We start from the raw sequence: 23,910 nt of genomic DNA, 5'->3' as shown, positions 1-23,910 counted from the left end.
ATCACAATGCTCCATGCCATTGTCATCTCAATGGACCATGACATATGTCATCACAATGCTCCCTTTCACCTGTCTTCACAGTATTCCATGACCTTCTCATCACAATGCTCCATGCCCTTGTCATCACAATGCGCCATGCCCACTGTCATCACAATAATCCATGCCCCTTGTCAGTCCAATGTTCCATGCCACTGTCATCACAATGCTCCATTCCCTTGTTATTACAAAACTCCATGACGCATGACATCAGAATGCTCCATTGCCTTCTCATCACAATACTCCATGCCTTTGTTATCACAATGCACCAAGACCACTTTAATCACAATGCTCCTTGCCCCTTTTCATCTCAAGGCTCCATGAACCCTGTCATCATAATGCACCCTTCCCATCATCATAATGCTTTATGCTATTGACATCACAATGAAATCAAAATGCTCCATGTTCTCTGTCATCACAATGCTGCAATCCCTTGTGATCAAAATGTTCCATAACACTTGTCATCACATGCCCCATGACGCTTGTCATCACAATTATCCATTGTCTTCTCATCAAAATGCTCCATGACCTTTGTTATTACAATGATCAATATGCTTGTCATCACAATGCTCCCTTACACTTGTCATCAATATGCTCCTTGAACCCTGTCATGACAAGGCTCCATGCACTTTTCATCACAATGCTCCAAGACCCCTGTAATCACAATGCTTCATGCCCTTGTCATCACAAAGCTCCATGATGCATGTCATCAGAACGCTCCATGGTCTTCTCAGCAGAATGCTCCATGCCCTTGTCATCACAATCCTCCAAGACCACTGCAATCACAATGCTCCATGCCCCTTTTCATCAAAATGCTCCATGAGACTTGTCATCACAAGATTCCATGGTCTTCTCATCACAATGTTCCAGCACCTTGTCATCACAATGCTCCATTACCCCTGTCATCAAAATATTCCATGAACATTTTCAGCCCAAAGCTCCATGACCTTCTCATCTCACTTATCCATGACCCTTGTCATCACAATGCTCCATGACCACTGTCATCCCAACGCTCCATGACCCCTGACAACACAATGATCCGGGACTCTTGTCATCAAAATGCTGCATAACCCTTGTCATCACAATGGTCCATTACCCCTGTCATAACAATGCTCCATGACCCCTGCCATCGCAATGCTCCACGGCATTGTCATCACAAGGCTCAATGACCCTTGTCATCACAATGCTCCAAGAACCCTGGAAACACAATGTTCCATGCCGCTTTTAATCTCAATGATCCATGAACCCTGTCATCACAATGCACCATGCCCATTATCATAATGCTTCATGCTATTGTCATCACAATGAAATCAAAATACTCCATAAACTCTGTCATCACAATGCTCCAAACCCTTGTGTTCACAGTGTTCCATAACACTTGTCATCACAACTCCCCATGATGCTCATCATCACAATTATCCATGGTCTTCTCATCACAATGCTCCATGACCTTTGTCATCACAATGCTCAATAAACTTGTCATCACAGTGCTCCCTGACACTTGTCGTCAGTATGCTCCTTGAACACTCTCATGACGAGGCTCCATGCTTTTTCATCACAATCATCCATGCCCTATTCGTCACAATGCTCCAAGACCCATGTAATCACAATACTCCATGCCCCTTTACATCAGAATGCTCCATGATACTTGTCATCACAAGTCTCCATTGTCTTCTCCTCACAATGCTCCAGGACCTTGTCATCACAATGCTCCATTCCATTGTCATCACAATGCTCCATGACCCCTGCCATCACAATACTCAATGAATATTGTCAGCCCAATGCTCCATGAACTTCTGATCACAATGCTCCATCACCCCTGTCATCACAATGCTGCATGACCACTGTCATCACAATGCTCCATGACACCAGACAACACAATGATCCGGGACCCTTGTCATCAAAATGCTCCATGACACCTGTCATCACAATGACACATGCCCTTGCCATCCCAATGCTCCATGATCCCTGTAATCACAATGCTTCATGACGCTTGTCATCACAGTGCTCCATGACGCTTGTCATCACAGTGCTCCATGACACTTGTCATCAAAATGCTCCAAGCATTTGTCAGCAAAATACTACATGACCTTGGCATCACAATGCTCCATGCGCCTGCTATCACAGTACTCCGTTCACATTGTCATCAAAATCATCCATGAAACTTTAGTTCACATTGCTTCATGGCCTTGTCATCACAATGCTCCATGCTCCTTGAAATGAAAATGATACATGACTTCTGTCATCACAATGCTCCAATCACTTGTGATCACAATGTTCCATAACACTTGTCATCACAACGCTCCATGATGCCTATCATCACAATGATCCATGACCTTTGTCATCACAATGCTCAATACACTTGTCATCACAATGCTCCCTGACACTTGTCCTCACAATGCCCTTTGAGCACTGTCATGAAAAGGCTCCATGCCTTTTTCATCAAAATGCTCCATGCCCTTTTCATCACAATGCTCCATGCCATTGTCATCACATTACTCCACAAGCTTTTCATCAGAATGCTCCATGACCCTTGTAATCAAAATGCTCCATGACACCTGTCATCACAATGCTCCATGCCATTTTCATCACAATGGACCATGACATATGTCTTCACAATGCTCCCTGACCCGTCCTCGCAATTCTGCAGGACCTTGTCATCACAATGCTCCATGCCCTTGTCATCACAGTGCGCCATGCGCCCTGTCATCACAATAATCCATAAACCTTGTCAGACCAATGCTCCACGGCCCTGTCATCACAATAATACATGTACTTGTCATCACAATGCTCCGTGACCCCAGTCATCACAATGCTTCATGACCTTTGTCATCACAATGGTCCATGCACTCGTCATCACAAGGCTCTGTGACATTTGTCACCACAATGCTCCATGAAATTTTCATCATAATGGTCTGTGACCATTGTCATCACAATGCTCCATGCCTTTCTCAGCACAATGCTCCATGACCCTTGTCATCACAATGCTCCATGCCCTTGTCAGCACAGTGCTCCATGACCCTTGTCATCACAATGCTCCAAGCCCTTGTCATCACAATGCTCCATTACCTTTGTCATCACAAACCTCCATGACACTTGGCATCACAATGCTCCATGTCATTGTCATCACATTGGGCCATGAATTATGTCTTCACAATGCTCCCAGACAGCTGTCTTCACAATACTGCATGACCTTGTCATCACAATGCGTCATTTCCACTGTCATTGCAATAATCCATGAAACTTGTAAGACCAATGTTCCATGCCCCTGTCATCACAATGCTCCATGCCCTTGTCATCACAATGTGCCATTCCCACTGTCATCGCAATAATCCATGAAACTTGTAAGACCAATGTTCCATGCCCCTGTCATCACAATGCTCCATTCACTTGTCATCACAATGCTCCATGACCCATCATCACAATGCTCCGTGACTCCTGTCATCACAATGCTTCATGACCTTTCTCATCACAATGGTTCATGCCCTCGTCATCACAAGTCTCTGTGACCTTTGTCACCACAATGCTCCATGAATTTTTCATCACAATGCTCTGTGACGCTTGTCATCACAATGCTCTATGCATTTCTCAGCCCAATGCTCCATGACCCTTGTCATCGCAATGCTCCTTGCGCTTCTCAGCACAATGCTCCATGACCCATGTCATCACAATGCGCCATGTGCTTGTCATCACAATGCTCCTCATCCTTGTCATCACAATGCTGCATAAATATTGTCATCACAGTGCTCCATGCACTTCTCATCAAAATGCTCTCTCACCACTGATATCACAATGTTCCATCACTAGTCATCCCAATACTCCATCACCCCTGTCATCACAATGTTCCATGACCCCTGTCATCAAAATGCTACATGCACTTATCATCACAATGTTCGATGACCCCTGACATCACAATGTTCCATAACCCTTGTCTTCAAAATGCTCCATGACCCTTTTCATAACACTGCTCCATGACCCCTGACATCACAATATTCTAAAACCGCTGTAATCAAAATGTTCCATGACACTTTTCATCAAATTGCTCCATGACCCTGTCATCACAATGCTCCCTGCCCTTCTCATCACAATGCAACATGCCCTTGTCATCAAAATGCTCCATGACATTTGTCATCACAAAGCTCCATAACCCTTGGCATCACAATGCTCCATGCCATTGTCATCACAATGCTCCATGAACACTCTCATCAAATTGCTCCAACACTTGTCATCACAAAGCTCCATGACTCTTGTGATATCAATGCTTGATGCCCTTCTCATCACAATGCTCCCTGCCCTTCTCATCACAATGAAGCATGCCCTTGTCATCAAAATGCTCCATGCCATTGTCATCACACAGCTCCATGAAACCTCTCATCAAATTGCTCCATGCACTTGTCATCACAAAGCTCCATGACGCTTTTGATACCAATGCTCAATGCCCTTCTAATCACTATGCTCCATGCCCTTGTCGTTACAATCCTCCATTACCCATGTAACACAGTGTTCCGTGACCTTGTCATCACAATGCTCCATGCCCACTCTCATCACAATAATCCATGAAACTCTTCAGACCAATGCTGATGCCCTTGTCATCACAATGCTCCATTACCCTGTCATAACAATGCTCCTTGACACCTGCCATCACAAGGTTCCACGGCTTTGTCATCACAAGTCTCCATGGCCCTTGTCATCACAATGATCCAAGACCCTGTAATCACAATGCTACATGCACTTGTCATCACAAAGCTCCATGGCACATGTCATCAGAATGCTCCATGGCCTTCTCATTCACAATGCTCCATGCCCTTGTCATCACAATGCTCCAAGACATCTGTAATCACAATGCTCCAGGCACCTTTTCATCTCAATGCTCCATGAACCCTGTCATCACAATGCACCATGCCCATCATCATAATGCTTCATGCTATTGTCATCACAATGAAATCAAAATGCTCCATGACCTCTGTCATCACAATGCTCCAAACCCTTGTGATCACAATGTTCCATAACACTTGTCATCACAATGCCCCATGACGCTCCTCATCACAGTTATCCATGGTCTTCTCATCACAATGCTCCATGAAATTTGTTATCAAAATGTTCAATACACTTGTCATCACAATGCTCCCTGACACTTGTCTTCAGTATGCTCCTTGAAACCTGTCATGAAAAGGCTCCATGCCCTTTTCATCACAATGCTCCAAGACCCCTGTAATCACAATGCTCCTTGCCCTTGTCATCACAAACCTCCATGACGCATGTCAACAGAATGCTCCATGGCTTTCTCATCACAATTCTCCATGCCCTTGTTATCACAATGCTCCAAGAAGCCTGTCATCACAATAATCCATGAATATTTTCAGCCCAATGCTCTATGATCTTCTCATCACAATGCTCAATGACCCCTGTCATCACAATACTCCATGCCCCTTGAAATCAAAATGATCCCTGACCTCTGTCATCACAATGCTCCAAACCCTTGTGACCACATTGTTCCACCACACTTGTCATCACAACGCTCCATGATGCCTGTCATCACAATACTCCATTCACGTGTCATCACAATGCTCCATGAACTTTGTCATCACAATGCACAATACACTTGTCATCACAATTCTCCCTGACACTTGTCGTCAGAATCCTCCTTGAAACCTGTCATGAAAAGGCTCCATGCTTTTTGCATCACAATGCTCCATGCACTTTTCATCACAATGCTCCATGCAATTGTCATCACAATACTCCAAAAGCTTGTCATCAGAAGGTTCCATAACACTTGTCATCACAATGCTCCATGACCCCTGTCATCACAATGCTCCATGACACCTGTCATCACAATGCTGCATGCCCCTCGTCATTACAGTGCTCCATGACACTCGTCATCACAATTATCCATGGTCTTCTCATCACAGTGCTCCACGGTCTTGCCATCACAATGCTCCATGAAACTTCTCATCACAATGTTACATGCCCTTGTAATCACAATTCTCCGTGCAATTTTCATCGCAATGATCCATGACCCCTTTAATAGCAAGCTCCATGTGCTTTTCATCATAGTGCTTCACGATCTTTTCATCAAAATTCTCAATGACCCTTGTCATCACAATGCTCCATGCTCTTGTCATCACAATGCTCCATGACCATTTTCATCAAAATTCTCCAAGCCCTTGTCATCAAAATGCTCCATTACCTTTGTCACCACAATCCTCTATGACACTTGGCTTCACAATGCTCCATGCCCTTGTCATCACAATGTTCCATGACCATTGTCATCACAATGATCCAAGCCCTTGTCATCTCAATTGTCCATTACCTTTGTCATCACAATCCTCCATGACACTTGGCATCACAATGCTCCATGCCATTGTCATCACAATGCACCATTACATATGTCATCACAATGCTCCCTGACACCTGTCTTCACAATAATCCATGACCTGGTCATAACAATGCTCCATGCCCTTGTCATCACAATGCGCCATGCCCACTGTCATCACAGTAATCCATGAAACTTGTCAGACCAATGCTCCATGCCCCTGTCATCACAATGCTCCATGCCCTTGTCATCACAATGCTACGTGACTCCAGTCATCACAATGCTTCATGACCTTTGTCATCACAATGGTCCATGCCCTCGTCATCACAGTGATCTGTGAACTTTGTCACCATAATGCTCCATGAACTTTTCATCACAATGCTCTGTAACCCTTTTAATCACAATGCTCCATGCTCCTGTCATCACAAAGCTCCATGACACATGTCATCAGACAGCTCCATGGCCTTCTCATCACAATGCTCCAGGACCTTGTCATCACAATGCTCCATTCCATTGTCATCACAATGCTCCATGATCCCTGCCATCACAATACTCAATGAATATTGTGAGCCCAATGCTCCATTAACTTCTGATCACAATGCTCCATGACCCCTGTCATCACAATGCTCCATGACCCCTGTCATCACAATGCTCCATGACCACTGTCATCACAATGCTCCATGACACCAGACAACACAATGATCCGGGACCCTTGTCATCAATATGCTCCATGACACTTGTCATCACAATGATCCATGCCCTTGCCATCCCAATGCTCCATGACCCCTGTAATCACAATGCTCCATGACGCTTGTCATCACTGTGCTCCATGACACTTGTCATCAAAATGCTCCATGCATTTGTCAGCAAAATACTACATGACCTTGTCATCACAATGCTCCATGCGCCTGTCATCACAATACTCCGTTCCCATTGTCATCAAAATCCTCCATGAACCTTAGGTTCACATTGCTTCATGCCCTTGTCATCACAATGCTCCATGCTCCTTGAAATGAAAATGATACTTGACTTCTGTCATCACAATGCTCCAAACCCTTGTGATCACAATGTTCCATAACACTTGTCATCACAACGCTCCATGATGCCTGTCATCACAATGCTCCATGACCATTGTCATCACAATGCTCAATACACTTGTCATCACAATGCTCCCTGACACTTGTCATCAGAATGCCCCTTGAACACTGTCATGAAAAGGCTCCATGCCTTTTTCAGCACAATGCTCCATGCCATTGTCATCACATTACTCCACAAGCTTGTGATCAGAATGGTCCATGACCCTTGTCATCACAATGATCCTTGACACCTGTCATCACAATGCTCCATGCCCCTTGTCATTACAGTGCTCCATCACGCTCATCATCACAATTATCCATGGTCTTCTCATCACAGTGCTCCATGGTCTTGCCATCACAATGCTCCATGAAACTTCTCATCAAAATGTTACATGCCCTTATAATCACAATTCTCCGTGCAATTTTCATCGCAATGCTCCATGACCCCTTTAATAGCAAGCTCCATGTGCTTTTCATCATAGTGCTTCACGATCTTTTCATCAAAATTCTCAATGACCCTTGTCATCACAATGCTCCATGCCTTTCTCAGCACAGTGCTCCATGACCCTTGTCATCACAATTCTCCATGCCCTTGTCCGCACAGTGCTCCATGAACCTTGTCATCACAATCCTCTAAGCCCTTGTCATCACAATGCTCCATTACCTTTGTCATCACATACCTCCATGACACTTGGCATCATAATGCTCCATGGCATTGTCAACACAATGGGCCATGTCATAAGTCTTCACAATGCTCCCAGACACCTGTCTTCACAATACTGCATGACCTTGTCATCACAATGCTCCATGCCCTTGTCATCACAATGCACCATTCCCACTGTCATCTCAATAATCCATGAAACTTGTAAGACCAATGTTCCATGACCCTGTCATCACAATGCTCCATGCCCTTGTCATCACAATGCTCCGTGACTCCTGTCATCACAATGCTTCTTGACCTTTCTCATCACAATGGTCCATGCCCTCGGCATCACAAGTCTCTGTGACCTTTGTCACCACAATGCTCCATGAACTTTTCATCAAAATGCTCTGTGACCCTCGTCATCACAATGCTCTATGCGTTTCTCAGCACAATGCTCCATGACACTTGTCATCACAAAGCTCCATGGGCCTCTCAGCACAATGCTCCATGACCCATGTCATCACAATGCGCCATGTGCTTGTCATCACAATTCTCCACATCCTTGTCATCACAATGCTCCATGAACCCTCTCATCAACTTGCTCCATGCACTTGTCATCACAAAGCTCCATGACGCTTGTGATACCAATGCTCGATGCCCTTCTCATCACAATGCTCCATGCCCTTGTCGTTACAATCCTCCATGACCCATGTAACACAGTGTTCGGTGACCTTGTCATCACAATGCTCCATACCCACTCTCATCACAATAATCCATGAAACTCTTCAGACCAATGCTGATGCCCTTGTCATCACAAGCTCCATTACCCCTGTCATAACAATGCTCCATGACACCTGCCATCACAAGGTTCCACGTCCTTGTCATCCCAAGACTCCATGACCCTTGTCATCACAATGCTCCAACACCCTGTAATCACAATGCTCCATGCACTTGTCATCACAAAGCTCCATGGCACATGCCATCAGAATGCTCCATGGCCTTCTCATTCACAATGATCCATGTCCTTGTCATCAAAATGCTCCAAGACACCCGTCATCACAATGCTCCATGCCCCTTGTCATTACAGTGCTCCGTGACGCTCGTCATCACAATTATCCATGGTCTTCTCATCACAATGCTCCACGGTCTTGCCATCACAATGCTCCATGACACTTCTCATCACAATGTTACATGCTGTTGTCATCACAATTCTCCATGCACTTGTCATCGCAATGCTCCATGACACCTGTCATAGCAAGCTCCATGTGCTTTTCATCACAGTGCTTCACGACCTTGTCATCAAAATTCTCAAAGGCCATTGTCATCACAATGCTCCACGCCCTTCTCATCGCAATGCTTAATGACCATTGTCATCACAGTGCTCCAAGCCCTTGTCATCACAATGCTCCATTACGTTTGTCATCACAATCCTCCATGACCCATGTATCTCAGTGTTCCATGCCCTTGTCACCACAATGCTCCATGCCCACTCTCATCACAATAATCCATGAAACTTTTCAGACCAAAGCTCCATGCCCTTGTAATCACAATGCTCCGTTACCCCTTCATGACAACGCTCCATTACCCCAGCTATCGAAATGATCCACCGCCTTGTCATCAAAAGGCTGCATAACCCTTGTCATCACAATGATCCAAGAGCCCTGTAATCACAATTCTCCATGCCTTTGTCATCACAAAACTTCAAGACGCATGTCATCAGAATGCTCCACGGCCTTCTCATCACAATGCTCCATGCCCTTGTCATCACAATGTTCCAAGACCCCTGTATTCTCAGTGCTCCATACCGTTGTTATCACAAAGCTCCATGACGCATTTCAACAGAATGCTCCTTGGCCTTCTCATCACAATGCTCCATGCCCTTGTCATCACAATGTTCCAAGACCCCTGTAATCACAATGCTCCATGCCCCTTTTCATCAGTATGCTCCATGAGATTTGTCATCACAAGGCTCCATGGTTTTCTCATCACAATGCTCCAGGACTTGTCATCACAGTGCTTCACGACCTTCTCATCAAAATTCACAATGGCCCTTGTCATCATAATGTTCCAAGCCCTAATCATCATAATGCCCCATTATCTTTGTCATCACAATCCTCCATGATTCTTGGCATCACAATGCCCCATGCCATTGTCATCGAAATGGACCATGACATATGTAATCACAATGCTCCCTCACACCTGTCTTCACAATACTCCATGACATTGTCATCACAATGCTCCATGCCCACTGTCATCACAATAATCCATGAAACTTGTCAGACCAATGCTCCATGACCCTGTCATCACAATGCTCCATGCCCTTGTCATCACAATGCTCCGTGACTACAGTCATCACAATGCTTCATGACCTTAGTCATCAAAATAGTCCATGCACGCATCATCACAATGCTCCGTGACCCTTGTCATCACAATGCTCCTTGCCTTTGTCAGCACAATTCTCCATGACCCTTGTCATCACAATGTGCCACATGCTTTTCATCACAGTAGTCCACAAATTTGTTATCACAGTGCTCCGTAAACATTGTCATCACAATGCTCCATGCACTTCTCATCAAAATGCTCTCTCTCCACTGGTATCACAATGTTCCATCACTAGTCATCACAATACTCCCTCACCCCTGTCATCACAATGTTGCAGGACCCCGTCATCACAATGCTACATGCCCTTATCATCACAATGCGCCATGACGCCTGATATCACAATGTTCCATAACACCTGTCATCAAAATGTTCCTGAAACCTTTTCATCAAATTGCTCCATGACCGTGTCATCACAATGCTCCCTGCCCTTCTCATCACAATGCACAATGCTCTTGTCATCAAAATGCTCCATGACATTTGTCATCACAAAGCTCCTTGACCCTTGGCATCACAATGCTCCATGAACCCTCTCATCACATTGATCCATGCCCTTGTCATCACAAAGCTCCATGACGCTTGTCATCACAATGCTCGATGCCTTTCTCATCACAATGCTCCATGCCCTTGTCATTACAATCCTCCATTACACATGAATCACAGTGTTCCCTGACCTTGTCATCACAATGCTCCATGTCCACTCTCATCACAGTAATCCATGAAATTTTCAGACCGATGCTCAATGCCCTTCTCATCACAAGGCTCCATTACCCCTGTCATAACAATGCTCCATGACACCTGCCATCAAAATGTTCTACAGCCGTGTCATCACCTTGCTCCATGACACTTGTCATCACAATGCACCAAGACCCTGTAATCACAATGCTCCATGCCATTGTCATCACATAGCTCAATGACACATGTCATCAGAGTGCTCCATGGCCTTCTCATCACAATGCTCCATGCCCCTTTTCATCTCAATGCTCCATGAACACTCTCATCACAATGCACCATGCCCATCATCATAATGCTTCATGCTATTGTCATCACAATGAAATCAAAATGCTCCATGACCTCTGTCATCACAATGCTCCAAACCCTTGTGATCACAATGTTCCATAACACTTGTCATCACAACGCCCCATGACGTTCGTCATCACAATTATCCATGGTCTTCTCATCACAATGCTCCAAGCCCTTGTCTTCCCAATGCTCCATTACCTTTCTCATCACAAACCTCCATGACACTTGGCATCACAATGCTCCATGGCATTGTCATCACAATGGACTATGACTGATATCTTTACAATGTTCCCAGACACCTGTCTTCAGAAGACTGCATGACCTTGTCATCACAATGCTCCATGCCCTTGTGATCACAATGTGCCATTCCCACTGTCATCGCAATAATCCATGAAACTTCTAAGACCAATGCTCCATGCCCCTGTCATCACAATGCTGCATGCCCTTGTCATCACAATGCTCCATGACCCGTCATCAAAATGCTCCGTGACACCTGTCATCACAATGCTTCATGACCTTTCTCATCAAAATGGTCCATGCCCTCGTCATCACAAGTCTCTGTGACAATTGTCACCACAATGCTCCATGAAATTTTCATCACAATGCTCTATGACCCTTGTCATCAAAATGCTCTATGCATTTCTCAGCACAATGCTCCATGACTCTTGTCATCACAATGCTCCATGCGCTTGTCAGCACAATGCTCCATGACCCATGTCATCACAATGTGCCAAGTGCTTGTCATCACAATGCTCCACATACTTGTCATCACAATGCTGCATAAACCTTGTCATCCCAGTGCTTCATACACTTCTCATCAAAATGCTCTCTCACCACTGATATCACAATGTTCCATCACTAGTCATCCCAATACTCCCTCACACCTGTCATCAAAATGATCCATGACCCCTGTCATCAAAATGGTAAATGCATTTATCATCACAGTGTTCGATGACCCATGACAGCACAATGTTCCATAACCCCTGTCAACAAAATGCTCCATGAACGTTTTCATCAAAATTCTCCATGACCCCTGACATCACAATGCTCCATAACCCCTGTCATCAAAATGTTCGATGACCGTTTTCATCAAATTGCTCCATGACCCTGTCATCACAATGCACCCTGCCCTTCTCATCACAATGCACCATGCCCTTGTCATCAAAATGCTCCATGACCTTTGTCATCACAATGCTCCATGCCATTGTCATCTCAATGCTTCATGAAGCCTCTCATCACATTGCTCCATGTACTTGTCATCACAAAGCTCCACGTTGTTTGTCATCAAAATGCTCCATGCCCTTCTCATCACAATGCTCCATGCCCTTGTCATTACAATCAACCATGACACATGTATCACAGTGTTCCATGCACTTGTCATCACAATGCTCTATGCCCACACTCATCACAATAATCCATGAAACTTTTCAGACCAAAGCTCCATGCCTTTTTAATCACAATGCTCCATTACCCCTTCATGACAATGCTCCTTTACCCCAGCCATCAAAATGATCCACGGCCTTGTCATCACATGGCTCCATAACCCTTGTCATCACAATGATCCAAGACCCCTGTAATCACAGTTCTCCATGCCTTTTTCATCACAAAACTCCATGACGCATGTCATCAGAATGCTCCTTGGCCTTCTCATCACAATGCTCCATGCGCTTGTCATCACAATGTTCCAAGACCCCTGTAATCACAATGCTCCATGCCCCTTTTCATCAGTATGCTCCATGAGACTTGTCATCACAAGGATCCATGGTCTTCTCATCACGATGTTCCAGGACCTTGTCATCACAATGCTTCACGACATTCTCATCAAAATTCTCAATGGTCCTTGTCATCATAATGTTCCAAGCCCTAATTATCATAATGCACCATTATCTTTGTCATCACAATCCTCCATGACACTTGGCATCACAATGCTCCATGCCATTGTCATCGCAATGGACCATGACATATGCAATCACAATGCTCCCTCACACCTGTCTTCACAATACTCCATGACCTTGTCATCACAATGCTCCATGCCCTTGTCATCACAATGCTCCGTGACTCCAGTCATCACAATGCTTCATGACCTTAATCATCACAATAGTCCATGCCTGTGTCATCACAATGCTCCATGACCCTTGTCCTCACAATGCTCCTTGCCTTTGTCAGCACAATGCTCCATGACCCTTGTCATCACAATGTGCCACATGCTTTTCATCACAATAGTCCACAAACTTGTTATCACAATGCTCCATAAACATTGTCATCACAATGCTCCGTGCACTTCTCATCAAAATGCTCTCTCACCACTGATATCATAATGTTCCATCACTGGTCATCACAATACTCCCTCACCCCTGTCATCACAATGTCCCAGGACCCTGTCATCACAACACTACATTCCCTTATCATCACAATGCGCCATGACACCTGATATCACAATGTTCCATAACACCTGTCATCAAAATGTTCCATGACTGTTTTCATCAAATTGCTTCATGACCCTGTCATCACAATGCTCCTTGCCCTTCTCATCACAATGCACATCGCCCTTGTCATCAAAATGCTCCATGACATTTGTCATCACAAAGCTCCATGTCCCTTGGCATTACAATGCTCCATGTCATTGTCATCACAATGCTCGATGAACACTCTCATCACATTGATCCATGCCCTTGTCATCACAAAGCTCCATGACGCTTGTCATCACAATGCTCGATGCCTTTCTCATCACAATGCTCCATGCCGTTGTCATTACAATTCTCCATGACCAATGTATCACAGTGTTCCGTGACCTTGTCATCACAATGCTCCATGCCCATTCTCATCACAGTAATCCATGAAACATTTCAGACCAATGCTCAATGCCATTCTCATCACAAAGCTCAATTACCCCTGTCATAGCAATGCTCCATGACCCCTGCCATCACAATGTTCTACAGCCGTGTCATCACAATGCTCCATGACACTTGTCATCACAATGCTCCAAGACCCTGTAATCACAATGCTCCATGCCCTTGTCATCACAAAGCTCAATGACACATGTCATCAAAATGCTCCATGGCCTTCTCATCACAATGCTCCATGACTCTTTTTATCTCAATGCTCCATGAACCCTGTCATCACAATGCACCATGCCCATCATCATAATGATTCATGCTATTGTCATCACAATGAAATCAAAATGCTCCATGACCTCTGTCATAATAATGCTCCAAACCATTGTGATCACAATGTCCATAACACTTGTCATCACAACGCCCCATGACGCTCGTCATCACAATTATCCATGGTCTTCTCATCAAAATGTTCCATGACCTTTGTCATCACAATGCTCAATACACTGGTCATCACAATGCTCCCTGACACTTGTTATCAGTATGGTCCTTGATCCCTGTCATGACAAAGTAACATGCCTTTTTCATCACAATGATCCATGCCCTTTTCATCACAATGCTCCAAGACCCCTGTTATCACAATGCTCCATGCCCTTGTCATCACAAAGCTTCATGACGCATGTCATCAGAATGCTCCATTGCCTTCTCATCACAATGTTCCATGCCCTTGTGATCACAATGCTCCAAGGCTCCTGTAATCACAATGCTCCATGCCCCTTTTCATCAGAATGCTCCATGAGACTTGTCATCACAAGGCTCTATGGTCTTCTCATCACAATGCTCCATTACCTTTGTCATCACAATCCTCCATGACACTTCGCATCACAGTGCTCCATGCCATTGTCATCACAATGCACCATGACATATGTCATCACAATGATCCCTGACACCTGTCTTCACAGTACTACATGACCTTGTCATAACAATGCTCCATGCCCTTGTCATCACAATGTGCCATACCCAATGTCATAGCAATAATCCATGAAACTTGTTAGACCAATGTTCCATGACCCTCTCATCACAGTGCTCCATGCCCTTGTAATCACAATGCTCCATGACCCCTCACATCATTATACTCCTTGAATCCAGTCATCACAATGCTTTATGAACTTGGTCATCACAATCGTCCATTCCCTCGTCATCACAATGCTCTGTAACACTTGTCATCACAATGCTCCATGCCTTTGTCAGCACAATGCTCCATGACACTTGTCATCACAGTGCTCCATGCGCTTGTCAGCACAATGCTCCAAGACACATGTCATCACAATATGCCATGCACTTGTCATCACAATGCTCCAAAAAGTTGTCATCACAATGCTCCATAAAACTTGTCATCACAATGCTCCATACACTTCTCATCTAAATGCTCTCTCACCACTGATATCACAATGTTCCATCACTAGTCATCACAATACGCCCTCAACCCTTTCATCACAATGTTCCATGACCCCTGTCATCAAAATGCTACATGCCCTTATTATCACAATGCTCCATGACCAATGACATCACAATGTTCCATAACCCCTGTCATCAAAATGTTCCCTGACCTTTTTCATCAAATTGCTCCATGACACTGTCATCACAATGCTCCCTGCCCTTCTCATTACAATGCACAACGCTCTTGTCATCAAAATGCTCCATGACCTCTGTCATCACAAAGCTCCATGAAGCTTGGCATCACAATGCTCCATGCCATGGTCATCACAGTGCTCCATGAACGCTATCATCACAATGCTCCTTGCCCTTGTCATCACAAAGCTCCATGACGCTTGTCATCACAATGCTTGATGTGTTTCTCATCACAATGCTCCATGACCTTGTCATTACAGTGCTCCATGACGCTCGTCATCACAATTACCCATGATCTTCTCATCACAATGCTCCACAGTCTTGCCATCACAATGCTCAATGCCCTGGTCATCACAATGCTCCATGTCCCCTTTCATCACAATTCTCCACATCCCTGTCATCACAATGCTCCATGACACTTCTCATCACAATATTACATGCTCTTGTCATGACACTTAAGCATGCACTTGTCATCACAATGTTCCATGACCCCAGTCATCACAATGCTACATGCCCTTATCGTCACAATGTACCACTCCCTTGTCATGAAAATGCTCCATGACCTTTGTCATCACAAACCTCCATGACACTTGGCATCACAATGCTCCATGAAATTTGTCATAACAATTCTCAATACACTTGTCATCACAATGCTCCCTGACACTTGTCATCAGTATGCTGCTTGACCCCTGTCATGACAAAGCTCCATGCCTTTTTCATCACAATGATCCATGGCCTTTTCATCACAATGCTCCCAGACTCCGGTAATCACAATGCTCCATGTGCTTGTCATCACAAAGCTCCATGACGCATGTCATCAGAATGCTCCATGGCCCTCTCATCACCATGCTCCATGCCCTTGACATCTCAATGCTCCAAGACCCCTGTAATTACAATGCTCAATGCCGCTTTTCATCAGAATGCTCCATGAGACTTCTCATCACAAGGCTCCATGGTCTTCTCATTACAATGCTCCAGGACCTTGTCATCACAATGCTCCATGATGCCATTCATCAGAATACTTCATGAACATTTTGAGCCCAATGCTCCATGATCCTCTCATCACAATGCTCAATGACGCCTGTCATCACAATGCTCCCTGCTCCTTGATATCAAAATGATCCATGACCTCTGTCATCACAATGCTCCAAACCCTTGTGATCACATTGTTCCATAACACTTGTCATCACAATTCCCCATGATGCTCCTCATCACAATTATCCATGGTCTTCTCATCACAATGCTCCATGACCTTTTTCATCACAATGCTCAATACACTTGTCATCACAATACACACTGACACCTGTCGTAAGTATGCTCCTTGAAACCTGTCATGATAAGGCTCCATGCCTTTTTCATCACAGTGATCCATGCGCTTTTTATCACAATGCTCCAAGACCACTGTAATCACAATGTTCCATGCCCTTGTCATCACAAAGCTCCATGACCCATGTCATCAGAATGCTCCAGGGCCTTCTCATCACCATGCTTCATGCCCTTGTCATCACAATACTCCCTGACACTTGTCTTCAGAATGCTCCTTGAAACCTGTCATGAAAAGGCTCCACACCTTTTTCATCACAATGCTCCATGCCATTTTCATCACAATACTCCACAAGGTTGTCATCAGAATGCTCCATGACCCATATCATCACAATGCTCCATGAACCCTGTCATGACAATGCTCCATGACACCTGTCATCACAATGCTCCATTCCCCTTGTCACTACAATGCTCCATGACGCTGGTCAGCACAATTATCCATGGTCTTCTCATCACAACGCTCCACGGTCTTGCCATCACAAAGCTCCCTGCCCTGGTCATCACAATGCTCTATGTCCCTTGTCATCACAATTCTCCACGTCCTTGTCATCAGAATACTCCTTGACACTTCTCATCACAATGTTACTTGCTCTTGTCATCACATTTCTCCATGCACATTTCATCGCAGTGCTCCATGACCACTGTGATAGCAAGCTCCGTGCGCTTGTCATCACAATGCTTCATGACATTGTTATCAAAATTCTCAATGGCCCTTGTCATCACAATGCTCCATGTACTTGTCATCACAATGCTCCATGACCCTTTTCATCACAATTCTCCAAGCAATTGTCATCACAATGCTCCATTACCTTTGTCATCACAATCCTCCATGACACTTGGCATCACAATGCTCCATGCCATTGTCATCACAATGCACCATGACATATGTCATCACAATGCTCCCTGACAACTGTTTTCACCATACTACATGACCTTGTCATGACAATGTTCCATGCCCCTGTCATCACAATGCGCCATGCCCACTGTCATAGCAATAATCCATGAAACTTTTCAGACCAGTGCTCCATGCCCCTGTCATCACAATGCTCAATGCCCTTGTAATCACAATGCTCCATTACCCCTCACATCATAATGCTCCGTGACTCCAGTCATCACAATCCTTTATGACCTTTGTCATCACAATGGTCCATTCCCTCGTCATCACAATGCTCTGTAACACTTGTCATCACAATGCTCCATGCCATTGTCAGCACAATGCTCCATGACCCTTGTCATCACAGTGCTCCATGCACTTCTCATCTAAGTGCTCTCTCACCACTGATATCACAATGTTCCATCACTAGTCATCACAATACTCCCTCACCCCTGTCATCACAATGTTCCATGACACCTGTCATCAAAATGCTACATGCCTTTATCATCAAAATGCTCCATGACCACTGACATCACAATATTCCATAACCCCTGTCATCAAAATGTTCCATGACCGTTTTCATCAAATTGCTCCATGACCCTGTCATCACAATGCTCCCTGCCCTTCTCATTACAATGCACAACGCTCTTGTCATCAAAATGCTCCATGACCTTTGTCATCACAAAGCTCCTTGACCCTTGGCATCACAATACTCCATGCCATTGTCATCACAATGCTTCATGAACACTCTCATCACATTGCTCCTTGCCCATGTCATCACAAAGCTCCATGACGCTTGTCATCACAATGATCGATGCCGTTCTCATCAAAATGCTCCTTGGCTTGTCATTACATTCCTCCCTGACCCATGTCTCACCGTGTTCTGTGTCCTTGTCATCATAATGCTCCATGCCCACTCTCATCACAATAATCCATGAAAATTTTCAAACAAATGCTCCATGCCCTTGTCATCACAAAGCTCCATTTCCCCTGTCATAAAAATGCTCCATGACCCCTGCCATCACAATGTTCCATGGCATTCTCATCACAAGGCTCCATGACCCTTGTCATCACAATGCTCCAAGACCCCTGTAATCATAATGCTCCATACCACTTTTCATCTCAATTCTCCGTGAACACTGTCATCACAGTTCACCATGCCCATCATCATAATGCTTCATGCTATTGTCATCACAATGAAATCAAAATGCTCCATGACCTCTGTCATCACAATGCTGGAAACCCTTCTGATCACAATGTTCCATGACACTTGTCATCACAATGCCCCATGACGCTCCTCATCACAATTATCCATGGTCTTCTCATCACAATGCTCCATGACCTTTGGCATCACAATGCTCAATACATTTGTCATCACAATGCGCCCTGACACTTGTCTTCATTATGCTCCTTGAAACCTGTCATGCAAGGTTCCGTGCCTTTTCCTCACAATGATCCATGCACTTTTCATCACAATGCACCAAGACCCCTGTAATCACAATGCTCCATGCCCATGTCATCACAAAGCTCCATGACACATGTCATCAGAATGCTCCATGGCATTGTCATCACCATGCTCCATGCCCTTGACATCACAATGCTCCACGACCCCTGTAATCACAATGTTCCATGGCCCTTTTCATCAAAATGCTCCATGAGACTTGTCATCACAATGCTCCATGGTCTTCTCATCACAATGCTCCGGGACTTTGTCATTACAATGCTCGATTCCCTTGTCATCACAATGCTCCATGACACCTGTCACCACAATATTCCATGAATATTTTCAGCCCAATGGTCCATGACCTTCTCATCACAATTCTACATGACCCCTGTCATCACAATGCTCCATGACCACAGTCATCAAAACGTTCCATGTCCCCTGACAATACAGTGATCCGGGACTCTTGTCATCAAAATCCTCCATGACACATGTCATCTCAATGATCCATGCCCTTGCCATCACAATGCTCCTTGACCCCTGTTATCACAATGCTCCGTGACGCTTCTCATCCCAGTGCTCCATGACAATTGTCATCACAATGCTCCATGACTTTGTCAGCAAAATGCTACATGACCTTGTCATCACAATGCTCCATGCGCTTGTCATCACAATACTCCATTACCATTGTCATCACAATCCTCCATGAAACTTTGGTTGACATTGCTTCATGTCCTTGTCATCACAATTCTCCATGCTCCTTGAAATCAAAATGATCCATGACCTCTGTCATCACAATGCTCCAAACACTTGGGATCACAATGTTCCATAACACTTGTCATCACAACGCTCCATGATGCATGATATCACAATACTCCATGCCTTGTCATCACAATTCTCCATGACCATTGTCATCACAATGCTCAATACACTTGTCATCACAATGCTCCCGGACACTTTCATCAGAATGCTCCTTGAAACTTGTCATGAAAAGGTTCCATGCCTTTTTCTTCACAATGCTCCATGCGCATTTCATCACAATGCTCCATGCCATTGTCATCAAAATACTCCACAAGCTTGTCGTCAGAATGCTCCATGACCCTTGTCATCACAATGATCCATGACCCCTGTCATCACAATGCTCCATGACACCTGTCATCACAATGCTCCATGCCCCTTGTCATTACAGTGCTCCATGACGCCCGTCATCACAATTATCCTTGGTCTTCTCATCACAATGCTCCCCAGTCTTGCCATCACAATGCTCCATGCCCTGGTCATCAGTATTCTCCACGTCCTTGTCATCACAATGCTCCATGACACATCTCATCACAATGTTACATGCTATTTTCATCACAATTCTCCATGCACTTGTCATCGCAATGTTCCATGACACCTGTCATAGCAAGCTCCATGCGCTTGTCATCACAATGCTTCACGACCTTGTCATCAAAATTCTCAATGGCACTTGTCATCACAATGCTCCAAGCCCTTGTCATCACAATGCTCCCTTACCTTTGTCATCACAATCCTCCATGACACTTGGCATCACAATGCTCCATGCCATTGTCATCACCATGGACCATGACATATGTCATCACAATGCTCCCTGACCCCTGTCTTCACAATTCTGCATGACGTTGTCATCTCAATGCTCCATGACCCATGTCATCACAATGTGCCATGTGCTTGTCATCACAATGCTCCACATCCTTTTCATCACAATGCTGCTTAAACCTTGTCATTACATTGCTCCATGCACTTCTCATCAAAATGCTCTCTCACCACTGATATCACAATGTTCCATCACTATTCATCCCAATACTACATCAACCCTGTCATCACAATGTTCCATGACACCTGTCATCACAACGCTCCATTATGCCTGTCATCACAATTCTCCATGCCCTTTTCATCACAATGCTGCATGACCTTTGTCATCAGAATGCTCAATACACATGTCATCACAATGCTCCCTGACACTTGTCGTCAGAATGCTCCTTGAACCCTGTCAAGAAAAGGATCCATGCCTTTTTCATCACAATGCCCCATGCCCTTTTCATCACAATGTTCCATGACCCCTGTCATCACAGTGCTCCGTGATTCCAGCAATCATAATGCTTCATGACCTTTGTCATCACAATTGTCCATGCCTGCATCATCACAATGCTCCATGACGCTTGTCATCACAATGCTCCTTGCCTTTGTCAGCACAATGCTCCATGACCCTTGTCATCACAATGTGCCACACGCTTTTCATCACAATAGTCCACAACCTTGTTATCACAATGCTCCATAAACCTTGCCATCACAATGCTCCAAGCACTTCTCATCAAAATGCTCTCTCACCACTGATATCAAAATGTTCCATCACTAGTCATCACAATACTCCCTCACCCCAGTCATCACAATGTTCCAGGACCCCGTCATCACAATGCTACATGCAATTATCATCACAATGCTCCATGACACCTGATATCACAATGTTCCATAACCCCAGCATCAAAATGTTCCATTACCCTTTTCATCACAAAGCTCCATGAGCCCTGACATCACAGTGTTCCATATCCCCTGTCATCAAAATGTTCCATGACACTTTTCATCAAATTGCCCCATGACCCTGTCATCACAATGCTCCCTGCCCTTCTCATCACAATGCAAAACACCCTTGTCATCAAAATGCTCCATGACCTTTGTCATCACAAAGTCCCATGACCCTTGGCATCACAATGCTCCATTTCATTGTCATCACAATGCTCCATGAAAACTCTCATCACATTGTTCCATGCACTTGTCATCACAAAGCTCCATGACGCTTGTCCTCACAATGCTCGATGACCTTCTATTCACAATGCTCCATGCCCTTGTCATTACAATCCTCCATGACCCATGTATCACAGTGTTCCTTGCCCTTGTCATCACAATGCTCCAGGCCCACTCTCATCACAATAATCCATGAAACTTCTCAGACCAATTCTCTATGCCCTTCTCATAACAAATCTCCATTACCCCTGTCTTAACAATGCTCCATGACCCCTGCCATCACAGTATTCTACAGCCATATCATCACAATGCTCCATGACACTTGTCATCACAATGCTCCAAGACCATGTAATCACAATGCTCCATGCCCTTGTCATCACAAAGCTCCATGATGCATGTCATCAGAATGCTCCATGGCCTTCTCATCACAATGCTCCATGCCCTTGTCATCATAATGCTCCAAGACCCCTGTAATCACAATGCTCCATGCCCCTTTTCATCTCAATGCTCCATGAACCCTGTCATCATAATGCACCATGCCCATCATCATAATGCTTCATGCTATTGTAATCTCAATGAAATCAAAATGCTCCATGACCTCTGTCATCAAAATGCTTCAAACCCTTGTGATCACAATGTTCATAACACTTGTCATCACAACGCCCCATGACTCTCATCATCCCAATTATCCATGGTCTTCTCATCACAATGCTCCATGAACTTTGTCATCACAATGCTCAATACGCTGGTCATCACAATGCTCCCTGACACTTGTCATCAGTATGCTCCTTGAACCCTGTCATGGCAAGGCTCCATGCCTTTTTCATCACAATGATCCCTGCCCTTTTCATCACAATGCTCCAAGACCCCTGTAATCACAATGCTCCATGCCCTGGTCATCACAAATCTTCGTGACACATGTCATCAGAATGTTCCATGGCCTTCTCATCACAATGTTCCATGCCCTTGTCATCACAATGTTCCAATGCTCCTGTAATCCCAATGCTCCATGCCCCATTTCATCAGAATTCTCCATGAGACTTGTCATTACAAGGCTCCATGGTCCTCTCATCACATTGCTCCAGGTCTTGTCATCACGATGCTCCATTCCGTTGTCATCATAACGCTCCATGACCCCTGTCATCACAATACTCCATGAACATTTTCAGCCCAATGCTCCATGACCTTCTCATCACAATGTTCCGTGACCCCTGTCATCACAATGCTCAATGACCACTGACATCACAATGCTTCCTGACCCTTTACAACACAATAATCCGGGACTGTTGTCATCAAAATGCTCCATGACCCTTGTCATCACAATGATCCGTGCCCTTGCCATCCCAATTCTCCATGACCCCTGTAATCACCATGCTCCATGATGCTTGTCATCACAGTGCTCCATGAACATTGTCATAACAATGCTCCATGCCATTGTCAGCAAAATGTTACATGACACTGTCATCTCAATGCTCCATGCGCTTGTCATCAAAATCCTTCATGAAACTTTGGATCACATTGCTTCATGCCCTTGTCATCACAATGCTCCATGCTCCTTTAAATCAAAATGATC

This window comes from Hyperoodon ampullatus, assembly GCF_949752795.1.
Source record: "Hyperoodon ampullatus genome assembly, chromosome: 7".
Classification (NCBI taxonomy): Eukaryota; Metazoa; Chordata; class Mammalia; order Artiodactyla; family Ziphiidae; genus Hyperoodon; species Hyperoodon ampullatus.
The sequence above is the reverse complement of the archived record's forward strand: the minus strand, read 5'-3'. Positions refer to the sequence as shown.